This window comes from Phyllobates terribilis, unplaced genomic scaffold (genome assembly GCF_046119375.1).
Source record: "Phyllobates terribilis strain yellow unplaced genomic scaffold, ASM4611937v1 Scaffold_8__6_contigs__length_399053987, whole genome shotgun sequence".
In the NCBI taxonomy this organism is placed as follows: Eukaryota; Metazoa; Chordata; class Amphibia; order Anura; family Dendrobatidae; genus Phyllobates; species Phyllobates terribilis.
In genome coordinates this window covers 194,114,104-194,129,093 of record NW_027362768.1, presented here as the reverse complement: position 1 = coordinate 194,129,093, position 14,990 = coordinate 194,114,104, and positions in this window count along the sequence as shown.

Genomic DNA, 14,990 nt, shown 5'->3' with positions numbered 1-14,990 from the left:
CCCCGCCATCGGACTCCATCACAGGTCGATTCCCGCCGGTTGTCCGCCATTAACAGCTTTTTCCCGCCATCTGCAGAGTTTCCCGCCACTGGGAGACGATTCCCGCCATTTCCAAAGGTTTCCCGCCTTGGAAGAGCGGACGCCATTATGGGCGTGCCAGAGGGTGGCAAGAGGCCACCTCCCATCGTGGGCCAGGACCGAAAATGGCGCCAAAAGTGGAAACCGCCCCCACCAACAGAGACTGTGATGCTAGAGGTGTCTGTCAGCATGAAAGAACTGCCCCTGGAGCTGACAATCACCAAGTGGCCCCGGGACCGCCCTCGAAGTGGGAGGACTGAGAAGAAGAGAACAAAGATGGGTGTCGCCTGGAGCAGTCTGGAGAGAGCGCACCCGGAGACAAGAAGCCTAGAGCTGAGTCCAGAAGAAGCTTACCCGGAGATGGGAGAAGAGCAGAGCAGCACCGGCCCGCTGGCCAGGAGCCTGCCGGGAACAGCAGAAGGAGAGCAGAGCAGCACCGACCCGTTGGTCAGGAGCCTGCTAGAAGCAACGACCCCACTAGGCCTAGTGGAGGTCCTAGCACAGCTCCCCCGAGACCGGGAGTGTGCGCAGACCGCTCTGGAGGGCCTCGCAAGGAGGATGGCCCGGGTGCAACGAGAGACGTTGGCGCAGTGGAGCCGTGAGATGGCCCAGCAGACAAGAACCCGTCAGCGGAGCACGCCACCCGAGACGAGGAGACAGACCGCCTCTGAGGATGGCGCAGGAGGACTGAAGGCCGGAGACGGCGCCGAGAAGGGAGCCGAACGAAAGGAGGCAGGTAAAGGGGACGTCTCTACCCCAAACCGGGAAACCGCGTACCTGCCCCAGCTCCCCGTCGCAGAGCCCGAAGTACCCCCTGCCGTGCCCGTAACCGCAACGTCACCGCCACAGACTAGGCCTCAACCGGAAGCCGCAGCCGCGACCCCTGTGACGTCACACGCCTCGACCCCGAGCGTGACCAAGCAGGAAGTACCACCAGCCTGGTCGCAAGGCCTAGTACCCCCGGGCGCCGCAATACCAACAGCGCCCCCTACCTCCGCGGAGCCACCGGCCTGGTCGCAGGGCCAAGTAGCCCAGGGCGCCGCCGTCCTTACGGTGCCCTTCACTTTCCAGGTGCCCCAGGCCTGGCCGCAAGGCCTGGGCAACCCGGGCGCCGCCACCACCACCGCGCCCATAAAACCTAAAGTGCCGCATCTGGGAGAAAATCTGTTCGCCCAACACACATGGCCGGACGGGCAGCCCTTTGTCTGGCCCAGGGAGTACTACGAACAAGAGCTCCAAAAGAGGGCAAGGCCCATGTGTGAACCCCTGATCCCGGCTCCGAAGCCCATAAAAAGGACCTCGCCCCCGCTAGAGGAGGCACAGTTTGAGTGGGACCCCACCGGAGAAGATCTCATGGGGTTCACTCAGGAGACCCGGGCAGCTGCAGCGGAGCGTGCAGAGTGCTGCCGGCAACAGCTCGAGGTCTTTGAGAGGGAGCGGAGAGAGAGGCGGGTCCGGGAACAACAAGCCCAGATAAGGAGCGCGGAGCAGAAGAGCCGGGCCAGGAGAGACCCCCGTGCAGCGCATAGTCCCCGCACCACCGGGACTGTGATCAAGTTTAACATGCAGCATGGGTGGGGCTTCATCCGAGATCACCGCACCCCAGGCGACGTCTTCGTGACCAGGAGAGACGTTGAGTCCCACCTACCGGAGGGACACAGAGGTCGTGACCTTTACATCGGGGACGAGGTCACCTTTACCCGGCACAAGTGTGCCAAAGGACCCTACGCCCTCCATGTGCATCGCCTGACGGAGGAAGAGCTGCGGTGTGAGGAGGAAGAACAAGAGGACCCGGACGGGTCTGAAGCTAAAGGTAACCACAAAGAAAGAGCAGGAGGACGTCGTCGTTAAGTACAGCAGAGTACAAGCTGTATATAGTTGCCCGTCGGGGCACAGTGAACTGTTGCTAATATAGTCCCCGTTGGGACCAGCAAGTGTGAACTGTTTACCCGTTTATCCCTTAAATCCCACTGACCGAGGACTGAGAGCGGTCATTCCTCCCTAATACCTGGCCGAGGACTGAGAGCGGCCATATCCCTTGTAAATAGTTGCGCGTCCTAATGCGCCCCCTACTGGTTTTATAGGAAAGCCACGAGTTCCAAAGACTGTCGCACTTTACCCGGTCACACGTTGCACAGTGACCGGAGGAGGAGCCAGAGGCGACGAGAATGTTATTTATATGAAAAGTTTTATGATGCTGCTAATATATGTTGTTTTATATGTTTTTATTATGTTGTTTATATGAAAAAAAAATGTATGTTTGTGGATGTTTATCTCTTACAGCCCAAGGACGTGCTGTGATTTACCAGGGGGGAATGTAGCACCCTGAGGATTCGGCTGCTACAGGGGTATTGCACCTCAACCCAGAGGTGTGATATTCCACTCCCGGGTAAGGATGGAGTGTGGATCTGAGCCCAGAGAGCTGCATGCACTACACACATCCCATTTCCGAGGAGCAGACCAACGGTACTCCCACTTAGAAATGTGCAGGTACGACCGAGTCTGTTCCTGGCTGGAGTGGGAGGGGGGTGGAACATCCCAAGTAGTGTAGGGGCAGATAGGGGGAGCAGCCTGGGTAAAGATAGGAGCTCATTGGGTGCTGGTCACCTGAGCTCACACATAGAGGGAGTATTTAAGGTGGGCACCATCTAAGAACAGGGTCAGTCAGTCTGCCACAGTCGGTCAGTCTGTGAGAAGCCAGAGGAAGAGGAGCAGAGCAGTTCAAGGCCCAGAGAGAGAGAGAGAGGAGAAAGGAAGAAAGACCCAGAGGGGGTGAAAGAAAAGGACTCTGAGAACCCAAAGTCCATCATCGGGTGAAGAGTTGGCAACTGGGTACCGGATCCCAAACTGGTGGGGGCTAAAGCACACCCTAGCCAGAGACCGGAGGCCGTGGGCAGGATCTGCCACGGCCACCCACCACATCCACCCTGAAGGCAAACCACATGTAGGGTCAGGGAACCCAAGGCCAAGGGTTTCCCAACAGAAGGCCCGAGGGAGCTGGACCTAGGTGGATCCCTGGTGGGGACGGCCAGAAGACAGGACAGGAAGGAGGGCTCAGGGTCACGCTCCGGACTTGCTTGGGGGTTGGCTGAATCCAGGACCTGGTGGACGCAGCACGGCTCGGGTGGTCACTTGAAGCTGGAGTGACCGGAACATCAGCAGTAAGTAAATACCCTAAACTGCACAACCCGACTCTGTCTTTAATTACCATCTATGCTGCACCACCACAACCCCCATCCTCTGCACCTGACCCCCTGAGGCTATACCCCACCCGTTGGGGGTTATACTATCAAAAGCTGCACCAACACCATCAGCCTCAGCGGACCCTGCTGCAGCGGCGGCCGTAGTGACCGCAATACAACGGGTGGCGTAGTCGACATAAAGAACTTTATAACATCTGTAGGACTGCCACATACTCTGAGCTTGACACCCTGGGCACGGACCGGGTCACAGCCACTCGGAGACTACAACCCCCATCTGATCCGGCTCCGGGTATTCCCCTAAAGAATATGGCCCAGGGGGTGCGTCAGACGCGCCCCCTGGGCCTGTGCTGTGCAGGAGGATACCCGGAGCCGGATCGCTGGGGGTTGTAGTTCTCCGTGGCGGTGACCCGGTCCGTGCCCAGGGCGGTCAAACCAGTGGCAGTCTATTGGTATTGTAATTGTCCGACTACGCCACCCGTGGATTGCGGTCAGTGGGGACCGCCGCTGCGCTGCAGACCGCTGAGGCTGATGTAGTTTGCGCAGCCGAGTATGGGATAACTCCCCACGGGAGAAGTAATGCCTCAGGGCAGCTAATATGGATGATGGGAGTGATGGTGTGAGCGTCCCAGTACTAATGATGCTGGTGCGGCGATGAAACACAGAGACGTGTGGTGCAGTTCAGGGTCTTTACTGATGGTATAACGCAGACCCTCCTGGGAGTACTGGTTAGCAGTAGGGGCCTGGTCAGTCTGTAAGCAAGTAGGATCTCCCCTGGCCAGGAGGAGTTGTAGGCCTCCCCGACTATCTGCACTCTTTCCTGGCTACCTTGCTCTATGCGGGTAGAAGTAGCCCACGTCCCTGAGTATACCATGTGGTGCTCACCGGTATGGCCGGTGACTTGGGGCCTTCCGTTAGCCTCCGCTTCACGATGGCGGTGCTGGTCCCTTGCTTGTGACCGTGCCTTCGGGTTTCTAAGGCCAGAGGACATGAAATCCCCTGCCGGTTGGATTCTGCTGCTGGACCTGGATGTCCCCACAGCCTCGGACTCCGTGTCCGGGTTTAGTGTCTTCAGCCAAGGCGAGCTATCTAGCTTCCAGCCTCTGGCACTCACTCCTGCTCCTACATAGCTCCTGTTGTAACTCTCCCTTTCCAGGCTCTGACTGCTCTGCTTGTTCTGCAGGCTCTGTCTCAGTCTTCACTCACTAATCCCGCCCCAGACCCAGTTTATAAGGGCAGATTCCTCCCCTCCCAGGTCTGGGCGGGCAGTGTTGCATGCTTAGGGCTCCTGACCAGAGAAACCTCCCACTTGCTCTCAGACATAATATCTCTATTACTGTGGTAACCAGACCCCTGGGGTGCCACATTCCCCCCTAGTAAATTTTAGTACTCCGGGACTAAACACATTTTTTTAAAGAAACAGAAATACAGGGAATAACAATAATACAATAACATATTTACAAGTAGCTTTAGTTTGTAGAGGTCACGGCGTGTCCGCAACCGGGTGTCAATATCACCCAAGGTGAAGCTTTAAGTGAAGTAGGGGACCTGTCCAAAGCAAACCCCTTGCGCTGGCCTTGGGCGTGGCTGCAAGGCTGGAGCTAGCTACTTTGGGCCGCAAGAAGGCCACGCCAGACAGGTTTTCTCTTCCGCGGTCGTCTTCGCAAGAGGCACCAAGGTGCAACTATCTACAAGAATTGTTCCGGTTATCCAGTGTCCATAACCTGTTAGTCCAAAGAAATCTGCAGGGTAACTGAGAAACATAATTAATAACAGGCAACAAACATAAACCATAAACAGTTAAACAGATAAATTCACAGTGCATTAGTTTAGATTTTCCAGCGAGCGGGCATCTGACCTCTAGTGACTCTAGTGGACCTACGGAGCTCACTAACTGGTCCTGCACTACAGGGTGTAGGAGGTGTTATGGGTAAGCTGGGCAGCTGTCTGCGCACTCTTTGGCTCACTAGGGGCACGGCAGGCTCACTACTAGCAGAGGGTTGATTCTCCTGTGCTGCTGGTGTGGACTCTTCTGCCTCCTGGGCCGGCTGCTCTTCCAGCTCTACCTGGTCTTCTGTAGGCACTTGAGGGGCTGGCTGGAGAAATGTGAGGACGGGCACCACGATAGCGTTGTTTACTTGTGTCCAGGACCGGGGAAAGTCTCCGAGTACGGTGCTGATCATTTCCTCCTTTTCCTCTACGGGTTGAGGGTCTTCCTGATCTTCATCCGTGCTTTGCAACTTCTCGGGGCACTTTTTCAGGTGGTCTCTGGAGACAGTGGCTGTGGTCTCTCCTCCATCCTTGCTGATGACGTACACCTTTGGATTATTGTGGCTTGAAGGCAGTACAGTGTACGGGTCCTTTTCCCACTGGTCGTCCAACTTATGGAGCCGCCTTTTTCTTTTCAAGACCTGCACTCCAGGCACCAGGGGAACAGCGGGAGCATGTTGGTTATAAGTCCTCTCCTGCCTTTCTCTTGATTGACAGAGACTTCGCTCGACGCTCTCCTGTACTTTCCGGTACTGCTGCTGCCGTTCTGTATCCCAGTCTGCCTCTGGTGAGGTGTCCTCGGGTATCAGGACTCCCATATCCAGGTCAACAGGCTGCTTACCAGATCTTGCTCGCATTAGGTAAGCCGGGGTACAGTTGGTGGAACCTACCGGGATGTGGTTGTACAGGTCCACCAGATCGGGCAGTTTCTCAGGCCACAGACTGCATTCTTCCAGGGGCAATGCTTTTAGCAGATCTATCACCACCTGGTTCATCTTCTCGCAGAGTCCATTGGTTTGGGGGTGATAGGGCGTTGTTCTTATCTTCTTGCAGCCATACAGGTTGCAGAACTCCTGGAAGACCTCCGCTTCGAAGGCTGGTCCTTGGTCCGTCAGCACTTGGTCCGGGTACCCGTGTGGGCGGCAGAAGTGCAGCTGGAAGGCTCTAGCTGCTGTTTGTGCTGTTAAGTCTTTGACGGGGACCACCACTAGGAATCGGGAGTAGTGATCCACGATGGTTAGGGAGTAGACATACCCGCTTCTGCTTGGAGCCAGTTTAACATGGTCCAGAGCGACCAGTTCCAGCGGCTGCCTGGTGATGATGGGTTGCAGGGGAGTCCTCTGGCTGGCACGGTCACTTCTTCTTAGATTGCACGGGCCACAGTCTCTACACCACCTCTCAATGGCTCCTCTCATGCCTATCCAGTAGAACCGTTCACGCAGCAGGAACTCCAGCTTCTTCCATCCGAAGTGCCCTGCCCCATTGTGGTAGGCCTCCAGCACCATAGCCGCGTCCCGTCTCGGTACCACCACCTGCCAGATCAATTCATGTGTCCGGGAATTGACCATTCTGTGGCACAACTTCTCCTTATACAGAAACAGTCTGCTCTTTTCCGTCGACAGTTGCTTGGTCTCTTCCGGAGCGTCTGGGTCCAGGCGGGCGTCAGCCTGGGTCAGCATTTCCTTCACCAGACGGACTGCGGGGTCACTGTCTTGCGTCTCCGCCCAGTTGTAGTGGGGTAAGGGGTTGAACGTAGCGGATCGCTGGCCCCTCACACGGTGGGAATACTGGATAATCCCATGACGGTGAAACGCAGGGAGTTCGATCTCTTCCTATTCTTCAGGATCCTCCCCTTCGTCCGGTAGGTTTGGCATCCTGGACAGGGCGTCTGCATTGGTATTGGAGCGTCCTGCCCGGTATTTGATCGTGAACTCAAAATTGGACAGGCGGGCCATCCATCTCTTCTCCAGGGCACCCAGTCTTGCAGTGTCCAGGTGTGTCAACGGGTTGTTGTCCGCGTACACGGTGAACCTGGAAGAGGCAAGGTAATGCTTGAAACGTTCGGTTACTGCCCACACCACTGCCAGGAACTCGAGCTTGAACGAGCCGTAATTCTCAGGGTTTCTTTCCGTGGGTCGCAGTTTTCGGCTGGCGTAAGCAATTACCCGTTCTCTCCCCTGCTGGATCTGGGACAGTACGGCTCCTAGCCCGATGTTGCTTGCGTCCGTGTGGAGGATAAAGGGCTGGCTGTAATCAGGGTACGCCAGGATTTCATCCCCCGTGAGGGCCATCTTCAGCTGGCGGAAGGACTCCTCTTCCAGATTTTCCCATTTGAAGGGTGGTTTCTGGTTTTTGGCCTTCTTGGACTGGCCTATCAGGAGGTCCGGCATAGGAGCTGCCTTCTTGGTAAAACCGGGAATGAATCTTCGGTAGTAGTCTACCAACCCAAGGAACTGCCGCACTTCCTTTAAGCTGGATGGTCTTGGCCAGTCCTTAATCACGGTGATCTTGTCAGGGTCGGGGGCTACTCCGTCAGCACTCACCACGTGTCCCAGGCACTGTACTTTTGGCTTCAGTAGATGACACTTTGAGGGTTTTACCTTTAGGCCATAGTTTGCCAGGGCTTCAAACACTTCTGCCAGGTGTTCCAGATGGTCCTCATAGGTCTTGGAATAGACGATGACATCGTCCAGGTATAATAGGACCGTCTCGAAGTTCCGGTGTCCCAGACAGCATTCCATCAACCGTTGGAAGGTTCCTGGTGCGTTGCAGAGTCTGAACGGCATACAGTTAAATTCGCTGAGTCCCATCGGGGTGGTGAATGCGGTCTTCTCCCGGTCCGCCTCTGCTACAGGAACCTGCCAGTACCCGCTAGTGAGATCCAAAGTAGAGAAGAAGTTAGCAGTTTTTAATGCAGCTAAGGACTCTTCTATCCTTGGTAACGGGTACGCATCTTTGTGTGTGATACGGTTGAACTTCCTGTAGTCTACACACATTCTCATGGTGTTGTCTTTCTTTTTCACTAAGACTAGTGGAGCTGCCCAGGGGCTACAGCTGTCCCTAATTACCCCAGCCTCCTTCATGTCTTTTAACATCCCCTTGGCGTGTTGATAGTGTGCAGGGGGTAAGGGTCGGTATCTCTCCTTTATGGGAGGATGGTCTCCCGTGGGGATGTGATGTTCTACCCCCTTTACTCGCTCGAAGTCTAGCGGGTGTTTACTAAACACTCTCTCGTACTCTTGAACCACCCGATAGACTCCCTGTTTTTGGTGTGAGGGACTGGAGTCAGTACCCAAATGCAGTTGCTGACACCAGTCCTCCATTGGTTTCTTAGAGCCGTTACCTTCCTCTGGTTGAGATGGAGGCAAGGGTTCCACGGCCTGTACAGAATTCTGGTTTATGGTGAACAATTTGGCTAGCGTGGCATACCGGGGCAGGTATACTTCTCTCTCCCCGATATTGATGATGTGGACGGGCACCCTCCCATGGCGTACATCGACCACCCCCCGTGCTGTCAAAATGGTGGGCCTACTGTCTGAGTAGACGGGTTCTACCATTGCTTGGTAGTCTCTACCTCTTAGACCAATAGCCGCCCGGCACCAAATCATCATCTCACTTTTTGGGGGCATGGCAATAGGGAACGGGTCACACATTCTCACGCTACCTATCTCACCACCAGATAGTTCCACCTGTTGCCGTTTCATCAGTGCCCGGATGTCTTTTTGGAGCACACGCTGCTGGCTGGAACTGGCGTTCTTGGCAACCTGCTGCAAAATAAGAATCACCTCTGCAAGACAGTTTTCAATTACATTAGTACCTAGGGTGATTTTTGGGTGACTCTCGCGACGGTCAATGTCCACAATGATCAGTCCTTGTGCCGGCAGTTCAACTTTACCAACCTTGATGGTCACTTCCTTAAATCCTATCTGTGGCATGGGCTGACCATTGCTGGCAATAATGCTCATAGGAATGCCGTCCAGTACCACAGGCAAGACCGGACGTCCCCCTACGTATTTGTCACGCCAGTTCGATGGGCCTGATGATCTTATGCCTGGGGGTTGGCCCTCTACCCCAGGTTGTGCCCGTTTAAATGACAGTACCTTGCCATATGTCCGGGTTGATTGCAGCGGCGGCAGATGGGTCGTCCGTCCTCTTTGTATCTGTCGCTGGGTCTTCCTCTGGCCGGTCGGGTCCTCCTCAGTCGGCGCCACGGGACGTCCTCCGGTCCGGATGCCAGCTGGATCTTTCCTGGAGAAGAGACCTGTAAAGACTGCACAGTTCTGGTTAGCACGGCAGCGCTCTTAGTCAGCTCTTGGACCTGATGGTGCAGGTCTGTTGCCGGGTCATTGTTCAAAGCCTGCGCATCAGCTCCCACAGGCCCTGCAGACAAGGGCGCCGCGTCCTGGTGATAAGTGATAGCAGGGCGCCTGTGGGTCACAGCGCCACCTGGTGCCGGTTCTCGGAGCACCCGGATGGCTCTGTCCTTGAACTGTGCAAAGTCCAGGTCAGGGCCCTGTAAGGCCATTGCCCGCAACTGGGTTCGGTGGGCATTGCACAGTAGACCCTCAATAAATTGTTCGGTCAACAGCTTGTCTTCATTTCCAACGCTGTCAGGGTCTGCCTGCTTAATGGCTCTCAGGGCCTCTTGTAGGTTTAGGGCATAGTCTCTTATACTTTCATGTGCCCGTTGTTTGCACCCGTAAAATCTGAGCTTTATTTCGGCTGAGGTTCGGGTATCAAATGTGTCTTTCAGCCGGGCTAGTATTTCTCTGACAGTCCTCTTCTTCCCAGGTGACCAGGACTTTACCTCCCTTTGGGCTGCCCCGATTAATTGGGCCACCAGAATGCTCACTTTTTGCTCTTCTGTGAGGGGGTATACCTGGAAGAGGCTATCAAGTCTTTCCCTAAAGTCACTCAGGGTATGTGACTCCCCTGAGTACTGGGGTAGCCAGGTTGCCCCCGGGATATAGGGCATGGTGAATGGCATGACCGCTGCAGCGGTTGCGCTGGCGGCCGGTGTGCCAGTGGAGCTCCCCTCGGTGTCCGACATCCTCTTTCCCCCCTAGTGGACCGTGGCCTACCTTGCGATGCTCTTCTTCCGTAGGCCGCGGCTCCGCAGTCAATCGTCGGGGTCGAGGACCTGGCGTCGCGCTCCGATGACGTCAGCGTCGCTCTTCATCCCTTCCAGGACCTTGCGCAGCGTCAGTGCATGGGGCGGAGCTTCGGATCTCGCGCGCTTTCGGCGTCCACGCCCCTCTTCTTCCCGTGCGGCGTCCCGAAGATGGCGTCCGATGGCGGGAAGCGGCTGCAGAAGGCGGGAAGGCGGCAGAAGACGGCGGGAAAAGGTCCAAGATGGCATCTGATGGCGGGAAGCGGCTGCGGATGGCGGGAAACGACTCTGGACGGCGGGAAACTTCACCACAGGTAAGTTCAAAAGTCTTTTTCAGGCACGCAGTACCCGGTGGTTGCGGGCACGAAATCCTGCCGACTACGCCAAAGTTGACGCGCCCCCTGGGCCTGTGCTGTGCAGGGGGATACCCGGAGCCGGATCGCTGGGGGTTGTAGTTCTCCGTGGCGGTGACCCGGTCCGTGCCCAGGGCGGTCAAACCAGTGGCAGTCTATTGGTATTGTAATTGTCCGACTACGCCACCCGTGGATAGCGGTCAGTGGGGACCGCCGCTGCGCTGCAGACCGCTGAGGCTGATGTAGTTTGCGCAGCCGAGTATGGGATAACTCCCCACGGGAGAAGTAATGCCTCAGGGCAGCTAATGTGGATGATGGGAGTGATGGTGTGAGCGTCCCAGTAGTAATGGTGCTGGTGCGGCGATGAAACACAGAGACGTGTGGTGCAGTTCAGGGTCTTTACTGGTGGTAATAAGCAGACCCTCCCGGGAGTACTGGTTAGTAGTAGGGGCCTGGTCAGTCTGTAAGCAAGTAGGATCTCCCCTGACCAGGTGGAGTTGTAGGCCTCCCCGACTATCTGCACTCTTTCCTGGCTACCTTGCTCTATGCGGGTAGAAGTAGCCCACGTCCCTGAGTATACCGTGTGGTGCTCACCCATATGGCCGGTGACTTGGGGCCTTCCGTTAGCCTCCGCTTCACGATGGCGGTGCTGGTCCCTTGCTTGTGACCGTGCCTTCGGGTTTCTAAGGCCAGAGGACATGGAATCCGCTGCCGGTTGGATTCTGCTGCTGGACCTGGATGTCCCCACAGCCTCGGACTCCGTGTCTGGGTTTAGTGTCTTCAGCCAAGGCGAGCTATCTAGCTTCCAGCCTCTGGCACTCACTCCTGCTCCTACAGAGCTCCTGTTGTAACTCTCCCTTTCCAGGCTCTGACTGCTCTGCTTGTTCTGCAGGCTCTGTCTCAGTCTTCACTCACTAATCCCGCCCCAGACCCAGTTTATAAGGGCAGATTCCTCCCCTCCCAGGTCTGGGTGGGCAGTGTTGCATGCTTAGGGCTCCTGACCAGAGAAACCTCCCACTTGCTCTCAGACATAATATCTCTATTACTGTGGTAACCAGACCCCTGGGGTGCCACATACCAAGTGAAGAAAGAGCTGTGTGAATCCAAGAAGGAGTATGGCGAACTCAGTGGGGAACTGCAACAAATTAAGAGAGACTATGAGGATCTCCTCAAGGTTAAGTAAAAACTAGAGGATGATAAGGCGGGTGCAGAGCACAATCGCCAAGTCGTTGAGGCCACTCTGCAGGACAACCGTGATGAAAATGGTGATCTCCGCAGAAAGACCCTAGGTCTGGAAGCTCAGGTGAAGGAGCTGCAGACATTCTGTGATAATCTCCAGAGGGCAGAGACGTGCCTTAAGGAAAGAATCAGCAAGATGGAAGCTGAGCGGAAAAAGATGGAGGAGTCTATCGGAGAAGCCACAGACCAGGGCCAGGAGTTGGCCACTGGAGATGGGAGGTATGAAGCAAATACCTCCTCGAATAATACGAGCTTGGATGATTCGGTGGATGTAAGAGCCGAGATCAAGAAGCTCAAGGAGTCGCTACAAGCCCATTTGAAGCAAGAGAAGCTTGAGAGACTGGCTGTTGAGAGCTGAGTGGGCGCATTTGAGACAGAGAGGTCTGAGAGAACTCTACTGTTAAAGGAGCAGTTGAAGCAGGAAGAGCTTCAGAGATGGGCTGCTGAGAGGCGAGTAGCTAAGTTAGAGGAAGAAGTTTTCGAGCTCAAAGGTCGCCTAGCAAAGTATCACTCAGTGAACGAGGCCTCCTTGGAGAAGGAAAAGGGCAAACAAGTTGCACTTACTCCTTAATACCATGAGAAGGTGGACCTGAGGAGAGCTAAGAGAGTGTTAACAGAAGATCAGTATGAAATAGAAGTGGTCAAGATGAAAATTCTTGAATTTGTAGCTGTGAGTCAGCTCAGGGGAAGCATGCAGGGTGAAGAAGCTGAAAGTCAGTTGCCCCTGAAACCTGAGTCGGTTGATCGTCTGGAAACCACTGGTAAGAGAGAAACGTCTTGGTACAAGTGCCTCATAGATGTACCCGAGGATTTGAGAGAAGAATGCACCAGTGAGTCCGTGCATGAAGAGTTTAAGAAGGCCGTGGGAGCCTGTAAGGTGTACTCGACCTCAGAAGCTAAACAGCTGTTGGTCCTGTCCACAACCGAATTCACAGTGAAGAGGGTGGCTATCCTAAGTGACATGCACTCGCGATGTATTCGCACAAAGCGGTTTGTCCGCTTGAAGACGGAACAAGCCATTAGACAACTGGAGCTTATGAGAAAAGCTCAAAGTCTGCATGAAGAGGTCATCCGGTGCCTCATGCTCTGGTAAGAAAGCTCATTGGGAGAAATGGCCGAGCCATGCAGACGATGGTAAAGAAGTCTGGTGTGATGAAAGTAAGCAGTCCACGTGATCGTCAGGACTGGATACCAGATGAAGACGGCATGGTGTCATTCTCCGCTGTAGGAACGGAAGAAGGTCTTGCATATATTCGCATGCTGATGGAGTACCGAGTGACCTACCTGCGAGAGGTAGAACAGTTGAATCTCGCTAGACTGCGAGTGGAAAGACAGAATCGCCTGAGCAGCAGAAGATGGCAGCCGTCTAGAAATTGTGAGACCAGACAGAGAAAGGGCCCTTCAAATAATAGAACGGCTACAGTAGAAGTTAGAGACTTTCCAAGATGTCCTGAGGATAGTGGGTGTGGGTTTAGAGGTAGTGAGACCTCCAGTAACTCAGGTCTGAGTGGCCCATACAAACAACCCAATAGAGTACGGGACAGTACGGAGTCTAACCGGACCTTAGATACCAGGGCATGTGAGTCACACTGCTGTATTGACCGACCACTGGGAGCGGGGGAGGTCTGACAAGGTTACGACTGACCGCTGGGAGCGGGGGAGGTCTGACAAGGTTACGACCCGGAAATGTGACTTGACGAAGTCAGTGACAATGACAGATGGTAGGTCCCTAAGGAATGGGCCAATGTCGATGACTAATGTTCCAGGGGCTGAGCAGCACAATTGTCAAGTACATGGTCTCTGTGTGAACGGTGGGTTATAATGTGATTGTGTATATTATGTGTTCAACCCCACAAGTTTGAACAGAGGGGGGGGATATGTAATGCAGCAGCTTGCGGCATTACTGTAATGGTCCAGGGTGTGTTCTGGCTGACCATGTACCTCTCCCTCAGAAGGACTGATCACATGACGGTGACATCATTACAGGTCCTGTGTGCACTGAAGGACTGATCACATGACTGTGATATCATTACAGGTCCTGTGTGCACTGAAGGATATATAAATCCTGGTGCTTTTGAAACAGTGTGTGAAAAGGCGTGAGGCCTGTTCCCTGTGTTTGGGACACCGTTAGCCTGGAGAGGCTTAGTGAGGCCTAGAGAGGCCTGGTAAAGCCGGGCGAAGCCTTAAAGGCAAGGGCTGGATCCTTGTGTGTAAGAGATGCCAGTAGCCTTAGAGGGCAAGAGGCTTGGAAGACAAGAGTCCTGAAAGGCAGAGGCTGGATCCTTGTGTGTGTAAGAGATGCCAGTAGCCTTGGAAGGTACGAGGGCTGGAGAGCTCCATCTGGGAAGCCGTAAAGCCACAGCTGTGGCATAACAAATCTGATGGAAACCGCTAGACCCGGCAAAAGGTGAAAGTGGTGCGTTATGTGGACATTGATATAGTTACTTTGCTGAAGGCTGTAACTGAAGCCAAGTGGGACTGTCTGCCACTTGAAAGGCTCTTGGACATTATATGTGTAAACATGCCGGTGAGCCACTGAGATGGACTGTGTGATAAGCAGTTATGAAGTGTAATAAACTGCTGGATTTCGTGTTACTGGAAAACGTTGCATGTGTGCTTTAATTGACCCGGTGAAGCGAGTGTCCCCCAGCGTGATGACTAGCGCTGCTTTACAATACATACAGTACAGACCAAAAGTTTGGACACACCTTCTCATTTAAAGATTTTTCTGCATTTTCATGACTGTGAAACTTGTACATTCACACTGAAGGCATTTAAACTATGAATTACCACATGTGGAATTATATACTTAACAAAAAAGTGTGAAACAACTGAAAATATGTCTTATATTCTAGGTTCTTCAAAGTAGCCACCTTTTGCTTTGATGATTGCTTTGCACACTCTTGGCATTCTCATGATGAGCTTCAAGAGGTAGTCACCGGAAAAGGTCTTCCAACAATCTTGAAGGAGTTCCCAGAGATGCTTAGCACTTGTTGGCCCTTTTGCCTTCACTCTGCGGTCCAGCTCACCCCAAACCATCTCGATTGGGTTCAGGTCTGGTGACTGTGGAGGACCATTTCCGGTGACTACCTCTTGAAGCTCATCAAGAGAATGCCAAGAGTGTGCAAAGCAGTCATCAAAGCAAAAGGTGGCTACTTTGAAGAACCTAGAATATAAGACATATTTTCAGTTGTTTCACACTTTCTGGTAAAGTATCTAATTCCACATGTGTTAATTCAT